The 10705-nt window shown below is 29.3% G+C and overlaps 1 long non-coding RNA gene across 3 annotated transcripts; it reads left to right on the top strand.

Moving 5' to 3' along the window:
- The first annotated feature begins 1638 nt into the window (after nt 1-1638).
- LOC131617294 (uncharacterized) lies at nt 1639-5889 on the top strand. Of its 3 annotated transcripts, XR_009288526.1 has the most exons (9): nt 1639-1932; nt 2101-2147; nt 2257-2312; nt 2446-3041; nt 3130-3234; nt 3314-3993; nt 4077-4125; nt 4706-4815; nt 5225-5889. It is a non-coding gene; the product is annotated as an uncharacterized LOC131617294 (long non-coding RNA). The 3 variants fall into 3 exon arrangements; XR_009288525.1 differs by lacking the exons at nt 4706-4815; nt 5225-5889 and having other exon boundaries at nt 4077-4298; XR_009288527.1 differs by lacking the exons at nt 2101-2147; nt 4706-4815; nt 5225-5889 and having other exon boundaries at nt 2257-3041; nt 4077-4298.
- Nucleotides 5890-10705: the final 4816 nt, after the last annotated feature.

Below are 10705 nucleotides of genomic sequence, written 5' to 3'. Positions count from 1 at the left end.
ATATATATATATATATATATATATATATATATATATATATATATATATATATATATATATATATATATATATATATATATATTTTCATTCAAAATGATTATTTTGTTTTATAAATAAAAAATAGTTTTTTTAATTTTTACATTTTATAATGATTTTTTAAAAATATAATATAAAAAAAATTGGTATATTTTATATTATATTTTTCTAAAATTTATGATTTTATATTAGACTTTTTTAAAATTTATGATTTTATATTAGATTTTTAAAAAAATTGGTATATTTTTTTTAAAAAATAAAATACTTTACAATACAAATCAAATTTATCAAAATGTCTATTAGTGTTAACTTTGTGTTTTTTAAATAATTCCAAAAAAATATTTTATCAAATTCAAGAAAAAATACGATGCATCCTGCATTACATATAATTTAAAAAAAAACAGATTTAGCAAAGAATCTTATAGTATTAATTTTCTATTTTTTCCAATAATTGTTAAAAATAATCTATTGAGTTTATAAAAAAGATTACAGTGCACCTTATATTTTATACTGATTCTTTAAAAAATCGGTATAAAACCAAATATCTTTTAAAAATTATGGTTTCATAATGGATTTTTGAAAAGTCCGACATAAAAGATGATTTTTGAAAAATCCGATATAAAATCATTTTTTTCTCTTTCAAAATTTATAGTTTTATATATGATATTTGAATTACAGATGCACAGACATATGATTAATTGAATCATATATTCAAACTTGATTATATTGAACTAAAAAAACTCCAGCTATTTTAAATGATTTATAAACTAAAATATATTTTATAAACAATTTAGTAAATTAAACTTAAATTAAAAATAATTATTTAAAAATATTTTGAATTTTTCTGAACAAAAATAAATATATTTTCCAAAAATAATTTTTTTCTGAAAATATAAAACTGAAAGTAAAAAAAAAAATTCTTAAATTCTAAAAAATTATTTTTATTGAAAAATAATATTTTTTTCCTAAAAATAATAAATAAAAAATTCTAAAAATTAAAATTATTTTATTTTATTCTAAAAAAATTGAAATTAATTGGTTATATGGAGTTTAAAATATATACTTAGTTTATAAATGCGAATTGATTATAAACCAGTTTATAAATATAGAATTATTTTAAAAATTTTAAACTAAATTAAATTTTAATTTACCGATAAATTATTTATTATTAAAGTGATTATCATAAACCACTGTATCATTATTATAATTTGATTCAGTAAAATCCATGAACCAAGAATATATTTAGTTTAAAGAAACCGATTTAAAATGTAAACATTTTTAAAAAGTTAAAATTTTATTATTAACCATTAAGATGTGGAATACCACATATAAATGTTGGATTGTCAGATACATGTGTGAGTATGTGGACGTGGACGGGTGAGTCGGACGAATTCAATTTTTTATTATAATCTACAATATAAGAAAGTTAGATGCTCTGGAAAAGACCTAACTGCCCCTTTGCTTCCATGTTGCTCCACGTGGACAGCTTACTTGCCTTTGCTATGCTCCCAAAATACTTCATGCTATCACGTTTTTTCTGAACAAAGCCAAATACAAGCATTTCCAAATATTTTAATTTCTTTTTTATTTCTCTCTCTAGCACATCCTTCTCCCTTCATCCTTCCTCTTCTTCTCCCTTCATTCTTCCTCTTCTGTCTTCCTCTTCTGTCTTCTAATCTTCTTCGTTCTTCCTTTTTTTCTTCTGTCTTCTACGACATGACTTTATGATTTCAAAAACAAATCTCCATTTGTTATTAACAATATTGCTAACGAAACTCTAGCCGAAGGCAAAAGAATGGCTCGAAGTCTTCCTACATATGTCAGTTTGCTTTCGTCGCATTTGTGACCGGCATCCACCGTTTGGGGTCTAAATAATCCACATCTGCTGATTCAATGGTATGTTTAATAGTTATTGAGATTTCAATTTTAGGGTTTTCTTTCTTTTTGTATTTTTGTTGGAAAAATTCAATATTTTTTGGATTTTGAATCATGGATTTTCTTTGTTTTGTTATATTCATTGGAAAAATGTAATCTTTATGGGTTTTGAATCTTGGGTTATTGTAGGTTATTACGGAGAGGTTGTCCAAGGAAGAAATTGGTTGTTTAAAAGAGTAGGTTTTACACTATGCCGGTGTTGGTTTGCAGCGGACGACGATTATTATTCTGAAACAGATTCGATTCCAACTTTATCTTTTTTTTTTCTTCTGATGTTGTTTATAGGTGTAGATTTAAAATTTGGAGTGGCATGCCCTTTTGATTGATAACTCAAATAACAGGTAATAGTTAGTTTGGAGTAACTTTGTAAGTTTTAATTTTAAGCTATATTTGATTGAATTCTTTAAGGGCTAATGTGTTAGTTTATTTTACACTTTCTTTATTGCACGCATGGTGTTTGATAAAATGTCTCAGCAAAGGAGAAAAGGAGTCGGTGAACGGGCATATGGCAACTTATTTCTTTGTTTCACAAGTTTTAACAAATGCAGTAATTTTGGTATGTTAGTATTACTCTTCTGTTCACTGATGTTATTATTTTTCCACTATCTTTTTGTTATACGTCGATTTTGCTGTTGTTCTTTGGTTTCACGGTAGTTAAAATGAGCATCAAGCACGCGTACGCATCGAGGAAACATGGGGAGGTTGTTTATAAAGTAAGTTTTTTGGTTTCAGGTTTGTAATTGTTCGATGAAAGCTCCTAAAAGAACACGTTATTTGGTACGACAGTCCCTGTTATAAGTGAAATAATTTATTTCACCTAAACTATTTAGTAAATAAAATTTACCACACCGCTGAAGCAATATCTCTTGACTAAAAACTAGCTGAAATATATTTTTTTAAACCTTTTTCCCTTTGATTTTTAGGTGTGAATGAATGCAGTTAGACAATGGTGATATCATATGCTTTCATAAAGCTTCTGCAATGGGTAACGGTTAACAGGAGAAATTAAATATACTGATAAAGCTTCATTGGTTACAAGATTGGTCAAAACTTTCTCGATGTTTGCATAGGTTCGCACGGGTTTTTGAGATTCCAAATTTAGGCACTAACTATGCAGATTATCTTAGTGATAATTCTTTCCATCTTACAATATTATAGATTAAAATGTTGGAGTATTGAGGGAAGAGGTTGCAAATGGAGCCATTGAAATTCAGCGGTGCTTATCCATCGAGTGAGGAGTTAGAATCTTTGGAATTTAGAGGAGTAAGTAATGATTGAGGTTTTATGATGTTTACTAATCATTTATAATTAACATAAATAGTATTATGGTTCCATGGTGCAGACTAAAGCTCTTCCAAATATTAGCATTGTGTGAAAAGAAAAAGTGTCCAGGAGAGGCTCTCTTGATGAAAGCAAAAAAGCTGAGAGAGAACAAGTTATTGAGTCTGAAATTGATTTGACGACTGGAATTTACTCTGCTGAAGTCATCAATACGGTATCTACATAGTTCATTCAATCAAAGGTTGACTGGAATTTACTTTTGCAGGTTATAAATAATTTTTTTATTGTTTACTTTTCATCTAATGGCATAGTTTCTTGGCTCAGTTTAATGTCGCTTGGCATCAAGGTTTCGGTTTTGGTGTTGCAACTGTGGTATTTGAGACACTACTTTCATTCATGACTACTAAAAGTATTGATAACGTGTTTCAATATGAGGCGGTACTAAGCTTGAATCACTCCTTTTGCTGTTTGTTTTTACTTCATCTACTTCTTCTCTGGTCTCTGCGTATTTCCATTGTGCAGGTTGTCGTAACTGTCGGTATTGCTTTACAGGTTCTGCGTATTAGTTCTCAAAGTTTCTGAATTTCTAACATGTACAAATAATAATGGGTTTTTGGTCTCATTGTTGTTGCAGTAAGATACTGGACAGGGTGGTTTCTGTGGAGTATACTCTGAGGGATGATAGTGAGAGGGTTGATTAAAGCTGTAGCAGTCCCAGAAGAGGAGGAGGTGGTATCACAGGTATTGTATTTGAAGTCAAATTTATGCATTTCCTACAGTTATGTTCCTTTCTTGAACTAATTTATTCTGTTATTTAACTACAGCCGTTCACCGGTACGAAGGTCAAGGACTTAGGTGATGTCTGGTTTGAGAGTAAGTAGCAGGGCTTCAATGGTACTTTATTACTGTCTTGATGTTAGTATAGTAATTGGTACACAATTATGGACTAAGGAGTACTTTTCAATCTTATGTGGATTTGTATGGTTTGCTATGTAATAGTCATTGTACTTCCATAGTAACTGAATTTAAAACTATATGGAGTTAGAGTTATTGATTCATTTTACTGAAGGTACTAAATATTTTTCTAGCTATAGATTGTACTTTAATAGTTTCATTCAATATATATATAAAAGCAGTAGTTAGCATTTGGTGTATTGCAATTTTTTTTCTATTCAGTAGAATAATGCATCAGCGTGAATAGTTCATTAACCTGCTTTGTTCATAAACGTAGTATTACTTTAAACTGACATGAGAACTTACTTTGGCTATTTATAAAAGTCATAATCAAAATTTGGTTTAGGTGGATTTCATTGGCTCTACTCTGTATTATATCTTTTAGTCTCACATTTGCATTTGATCTAACTTTTCAAGTTTAAATAATTGGTTAATAGGTCATGTAAATTGCCACAATGATCTAATACAGGGAATGTTTGATTGTTTTTTGTCGGGACAGTGTGTGGCGCATTTGGTCGGATATGATTGTTGTACTGAGGTGTATACAAGCCTGATATGGGCAGTATGCGGTAATGGAAGTGCTATCGCGTCCGTCTGCAATGCGGAGAGGTTAGTTTAATTTTATTTCCAAGCCTTGCGGTTATCCGGGAGGGACAGGTTTTGTGTTGAGTCTAAGTGGTTCCACAATCTTACTGTTAGAATTTTGGCGGTCATTTTGAAAGTTAGCATCAGATTTGTTTAAATTCTATCATGGTGTTGGTTCTTTCTGTCATTGAGTTATTAGCTGTAGTGATTTTTGTTTGTTTGGGTAATTCGGGCTATTGTTTACTCATTAACTTTCTATAGTGAGTTGGATAAAAAATTTCTGAATGGTGATATGAACGAATGTGAGAGATTTTCTAAATACTATACTTAGTATGTTATGAGCTATTGCTAAATGCCTTTGAAATTGCGAAGCAGAAGCTGAATGTTATGAGGTTATTTGAAGATACAGTGAATGCTAATGTTTAATTTGCAGGAACTAGGTGCACATATGCGAGGAGGAGGAGGATTTAGTAGGAACTAAGCGTCACATTTTTATGTCGGCTCATCTCCACCGAATAGACAGATATCTACATCCGATTAGCGTCGAGCATATACGCTCTTGAATTGCACTTTAAGATATTTGGTTTTTTCTACTAATGTTTAGTATTGTCTTTTTGATTTCTAGCTATGGTACACGGTGTGGTTCGGTTGATGTGCTAACATATTCTTTTTTTGTCTAATTTGGGTGCTGTGGTATTTGCTCAATTTTGTTTGGTAGGTGCGGTTGGAGGAAATCATGAAGCCGACAATAATTCGTCCGGGGTACCTGTCATGTGCTGCAGTTATGAGGAGCAGTAGCCTTTGGTTCTATGCAATTGGCATTACAAAACCAATTGAATTTGGAGATGCATCGTATCGGTTTATGCATTGTTGCATCTGATCTTTTCGGAGTTATGTTTTTATCAATATTTTGATTGGTCTGGTGCAGGTGAATGATTTGGAAACAAGTATGATAGTGAATGCGGCCCGTTTTGTCGGCAGACCAATGCAGTGATCATTTGAGATCAATCAAAGTCATGGTTCTGCATGTTGTCATTTAAATCTTAAATACAGACTTATTTTCTACTTCTGCCTGTATTTATAAAGGTATTATATAATATGGACTAATTTAAAAAGGTATTTTATTTCATCTGGACTAATTACTAAATAAAATATGGTCACTAATTGAACTTATATATAATATATATTGATGAATTTCTGATGAATGTTATTATATATGATTTGTACTTGCTACTGTATAAGGTAGATTGAGAGCTATATACAAAAATATAAATAAATGTACCTTAATTTTATTTATATACTGCCTTAATTTAACGTGTCGTACAATATATTGCCTTAATTTGATAAGTGATATATAAGAATAACGAACACTGTTTAAAATTAGTATAAATGCTAAAGGTATATTGTATCACTTCCAAAAATTCAAGAAAATTGAAGTCAAGACTAAAAGAAACTAGCTGCACAAGTACAATGGATTTACACTGAGTTTTTGATATGTTTATAGAACAATAGGATAACCTTTAATCTAGAACCTTTTAAGGAATTTGTACTCAACCAAAATTTAAGATTAAAAATATAAATTTTTATTTCAATGCAATATAATAGTGCATATATGTTAACTACTATAAATATGTATGCAACTTAATAGTTTACTTATTCTCAAAATATGTATATGATTTTTTATTTGTCAACCACATTTGTACTTTTTTTTTTATGTCTTTTTATACAATGTTATAATTTCTTTATGAACATTAGTTAGGATAATACATGGAAAGTGAGCTATATATTAAGAAAAGATTATTAAAAAAAATTATTGATGGTCTATTTTAATATTATAATTATTTATATATTAAATATTTTTAAATATTCACATAATAATTAAAATATGAATATTTGTATAAACGGGAAAAGTGTTTTGTTGAAATAAGTATTTTTATAAATTGAAAAAAAGTCTACTAATAATACAAATATTTTTATAATTATAAAAATATATATTGATGATACAAATATTTTTATAAACGACAATTTATATATGTTAAAAAATTGTGCGTACCCGATCAGTATCCGTACGAACGCACGGGTAACACACCAGTACCGTGTGAACGCATAGATAACCATATCAAAATCCCCGCGAACGCACGGGTATAATATATAAATGAATAATCCATATACTTTACAATCGATTTTTTTTTTACATATTATGAGTTTAATAGTTTTTTTTAACAATAATAGTTTTTAAAAACTTATACACTTATCTTCCAGTTCATTTTTTTTTCTTTCTTCAATAATATTTTGATATTTTTAATTTGTTTGAATTTTCATGATAAAAACTATTTTTTTAAGCATTATTTTTTTATTAATATTATACCATTTTTAAAACTATTTTAAACTATTTTTGAATTTTTTTATCAATTTAATATTTTTGTTCAAATATTAAAACTTCTATATTTTACTTTTAATATAATTTTTTTTTGATTTTTTTACTTAATACTATATGTATCTGATAAACCCGGTTCAATTATTATTTTTTCCACAGGTATCAGACATTTTTCTATACATTCAATTATTATTTTTTCACGGGTACCAGACATTTTTCTATACGTTCAAATATTATTTTTTCACGGGTACCAGACATTTTTTTAAACATTCAATTATTATTTTTTTACGGGAACCAGACATTTTTCTAAACATTCAATATTATTTTTTTACAGGTACCGAATTTTTTTCTATACATTCAATTATTATTTTTTCACAGGTACCAGACATTTTTCTATACATTCAATTATTATTTTTTTACGGGTACCAGACATTTTTCTATACATTCAATTATTATTTTTTCAAAATACCAATTATACATCTGAAATGAATGAATGCGCATCCCATATCAGAACCCGTGCAAACGCACGGGTTAGTTACTAGTTTTTCAATTAAAAATGAAAGATTGGAGGATTCAACACCTAATGAAAAAAATACTAAAAATTGAAAATTAATTAAAGAGGATAGAGAGTAGAACCATTAAAAAAAAAAAAAAATACAGCATTTTATGAAAATTCAGACCCATACCATATATGCTCATTGAGAGATATACAAATAAATGTAAAATACAATATACATGAATAAATATTTATTAAATAAACCATTTATCATCATAAACCTAATTAAGCTGTATTTTAAATTAAGCACAAACACGCTGATAACATACCTACTAGATTTAAGAGCTTGTGGTTAATTTCAAATACGGTTTAATTAAGTTTATAATGATAAATGGTTTATTTGATAAATATTTGTTCATGTGTATTGTATTTTACATTCATTTGCATATTTCTTAATGAATGTAAAATACGACAAATACACGTCTTATTTATCATCAGTACTAAATATCCGAAAATACACATCCTATCTTTTTTAAAAAAAAAAGTTGTGTCCGAAAATACACATCCGTAAAATTCTCTATTTTTTTACAATTAAAATGTGGTGTGTATGGAGATGCATATTCAGACCCACCTAAAACATTGTTCATACATAACTAGTATAACATACAAAAATAAAAAAAATTGTCTTAAAATTGTTCGAAATTTGCCCTCAAATTCCATAACATTATAAAACTGAGAAATTTACCCTGCAAAATCAGCCAAGAAAAGGCAACAACTTTTAAAGGCGTCCAATTTTTCCAATAGTTAGCAAACGCCTAGATAATAAAACTGTAGATAGTTACTCTACAGATTTAACAACTTCTTCTTCCTTTCTTCCTCTCTCATAACCCTAATTTCTCGTTTTCTTTTCCTCATTCAAAGTTTTCTCTTTTCTTCTCAAATCTCGGTGTAGCGAAATCATCTTGCAACTAAGGTGTGGTTGATTACTCGAGTAAAGAGTGAAGAACAAGAGACGTGATAAATCAGAGAAATTGATTCTTACTCATTAAGATTGATTCTAATTATCTTTAAAAATTAGGGTTAATTCCATCAAAATTTATAATAGATTCTTAAACATCTATTATAAATATTTTATTATGTTTAAGTAACCTATTAAAAGCAATGTTGTATATTTAGTGCTCATATAAAAAGATTATAATATAAAAGTAACAAAAAATTAACAAGAATCATATAAACATTTACCTATATTGTTTGATTTGTCAATGTTCCAACATGTAACTTTGATTTTGTTGAGAAAAACTAAAGTGTGACTTGTGCATAAGTGTATAATGTCATCATAACTTCGCCAACCTTATCCTGATTATTTTTTGGAAAGTAAGGAACATGCTCTCAAACAAGTTACACTTGCATTTATCTAAAACATAAAAACATCAGCATAGAGTAACAAACCTTATCCTGATTTCAAACATCTGATAACTTTATTTCATCTCGAGTCATATATCCTCTTTAACAGCCATTTAATAGGTAACATAAATACTTTTACTACAATAAAAAGAGTAAAATAGCAAAATTATATATATATATATATATATATATATATATATATATATATATATATATATATATATATATATATATATATATATATAAAAAGAGAAAAAAGTATATAAGATAAATAGGAAAAAATAGCATGAGCTAAGAGTATCATAAGTATTTAAAAAAACACTAAAGGCAATCAGGAGGAAAAATCACATAAAGTCCACGCTCAAGAGCAGACCCATCTCTAAGCCCTAAAGAAAGAGGTTACTCCTAAACGAACGAGAATATACCCACTTCAGAGAGAGAGAGAGAGAACAATTTTCACCTATTGATTGATTAACAAGCTTTCCCTGCAATATAATAATAATTTTCTTACGTATATTCTAGATAGTCTATAACATTGCATGCTAGACTATAGATATATATCCACCCTCTTACCACTACCTAACCCTTGAAACACCTCAAACAACTCTAGGACCAACGACATACTAAAGGCAAAAGCCTATTCACCCATTGAAGAACCTTATACCATACAAAAGATGCAACATGACACATAACAAATAAATTATCCACCGACTCGGCCTGCCCTAGACACACAATACACCCCACTCAATTTCCTTCTTAAGTAATACCACGCCTGTGAGATTGAGCCTAGTAGTCAGCCTAACCTGCAAAATCAGCCAAGAAAAAACAACAACTTTTAAAGGCGTCCAATTTTTCCAATAGTCAGCAAGCGCCTAGATAATTCGACCAAAACTACTATATTCTCCCACCATTGAGGAGGACATATAATCCTACCGAGAACCTATCCTTAGGATCTAGAGTCCACACCCAAACATCCTCTTTATACTACTCAACCACTACTTCAAAAAAACTAATCTAGCCACTCAGAAGGTCTTCCACCCAAACAAGCAAGCTCTGTATCATACTAAACTCTTAAGTCTAAATCCCTCCCACCTAGTGCCCCATCTTATGAACCTATTGGGTCTTCTGCTCGAAAATAAGGAGTAACCTCTCAAAAGTCACACAAAGTTTATTCTAACCTAACCACAAAACGGGTATTCAACATGTTCCTAACATGCTTACTGATACATGAGGCAAACCATTATGACATCTCTTCACTGCTGGAGCCAAGGAGAGAGACATTCATCCCCCAGGGAAAGACCTTTCTGAGATTCCCTTGCCTTCACCTTGAAGGTATTTTTCCATCAAGGATCCATACCTTTCATACTCTTTAACCAATAGAATTGTGTCATATTTATGTTAGAAGTGACAAACTGCTAACCCTATCGGACCCACTTTAGACCTAGAGAAAAGACCTAAAGAAATGGCCTTCTTGATAGTACTACTGAGGCCCTACACCACCAGGAGGAATAGAAAAGGGGGCAAAAGGATTCCATTGCTTAAGCCCCGTTTGAATATTGATTTCCTCAATAGGACAACCATTCACCAGAATAACAGATAGGTGAGTGGGTTCTCCCACTTATATATGTTCAAGTCAC

This window comes from Vicia villosa, linkage group LG7 (genome assembly GCF_029867415.1).
Source record: "Vicia villosa cultivar HV-30 ecotype Madison, WI linkage group LG7, Vvil1.0, whole genome shotgun sequence".
In the NCBI taxonomy this organism is placed as follows: domain Eukaryota; kingdom Viridiplantae; phylum Streptophyta; class Magnoliopsida; order Fabales; family Fabaceae; genus Vicia; species Vicia villosa.
Note: the sequence above shows the minus strand (reverse complement) of the source record. Positions and strands in the feature narration are given on the sequence as shown.